The sequence below is a fragment of the Corapipo altera genome, unplaced genomic scaffold (genome assembly GCF_003945725.1).
Source record: "Corapipo altera isolate COAL_440 unplaced genomic scaffold, ASM394572v1 52187, whole genome shotgun sequence".
Classification (NCBI taxonomy): Eukaryota; Metazoa; Chordata; class Aves; order Passeriformes; family Pipridae; genus Corapipo; species Corapipo altera.
The window spans coordinates 1-1,031 of NW_020893650.1; the positions used below are offsets into that span (position 1 = coordinate 1).

Here is a 1,031-nt window from a genome sequence, read left to right on the forward strand (position 1 = left end):
GGGGATTTGGGGAGTTCTTGGAGGTCCCTTTTTTGGGACACTTTGGGGGGTTCTCGAGGGGCCGTTTTTGGGGGCAGTTTGGGGCTTCCTGGGGGGTCCCTTTTGGGAGATTTGGGGGTCCCAGGGGTCCCTTTGCAGGGTCTCACCTTGCCCGAGGAGGACTCCTCGGACGCCTCCTCCCCTTCGCTGTCCAGCCGGAAAAGCTTCCGGCGCTTCCCGGGGGCCTCGGCCCGGGGGGCTCCGGGGGCCAGTTCTTTGTCTGGGGGGGCAAAAGGGGGGTCAGGGGGGGTCCCAGAGGGGGCTGGGGGCGGGGTTTTGGGGGGCACTCACCGTCCTCATCCTCCTCGGGGGGGGTGGGGGGCCGGGGCCGTTTCTCCTCCCCCCCTTCGTTCAGCTCCGACGGCTCTTTCCGCTTCACCTGGGATGGGGAGGGGAAAAGGGGGGGAAAGCGGGAAAAGTAGAGAGTTTGGGGGGGCCCCAAAGCCAAATGTACCCCCAGGGTAAACCCTGACATCCCCCCTTGAGCAATACAGAACAGCTCCCACAAAAGAACACCCAAAACCTCCCACAAATCCCCCAAAACCAGACCCCCAGCACCTCCCTTGAAAGAGAGCAGCCACAGAGTCCCCTCCAGCAACCCCCAGGACCCCCCCAGGACCCCCAAAACCCCCCCAAGACCCCCCCAAGACCACCCAAAAATCCCCCAAACTCTCCCAAACAGATACTTGAAAAAGGGCAGCCACAGAGTCCCCTCCAGCAACCCCAACCTCTCCCCAAGACCACCCAAAACCTCCCAAAATCCCCCCAAAAACTCCCAACCCCCACAGGGGTACCTTGAAGGAGGGCAGCCGCAGGGCCCCCCTGAGCCCCGAGCCCCCTCCCCGGGCCCAGTCGACGAGGGAGAGGAGGGCGGGGGGCTCCTTCGGCCTCGCTCGCTCCTTCTCCTCCCCCCGCCCCGACTGGAACGGCTGGGGGGGGCACAGGGGGGGTCAGCACGGGGGGAGACCCCCAGGGACACCAGAAAGGGGTTT

General features: G+C 65.3%; 1 long non-coding RNA gene across 1 annotated transcript; it reads right to left on the reverse strand.

The window, feature by feature from the left end:
• Positions 1-145: 145 nt before the first annotated feature.
• Positions 146-964, reverse strand: LOC113942738. Its single transcript, XR_003526034.1, has 3 exons — positions 834-964; positions 331-418; positions 146-259 (listed from the first exon to the last, which is right to left on the reverse strand). It is a non-coding gene; the product is annotated as an uncharacterized LOC113942738 (long non-coding RNA).
• Between the last annotated feature and the right edge of the window lie 67 nt (positions 965-1,031).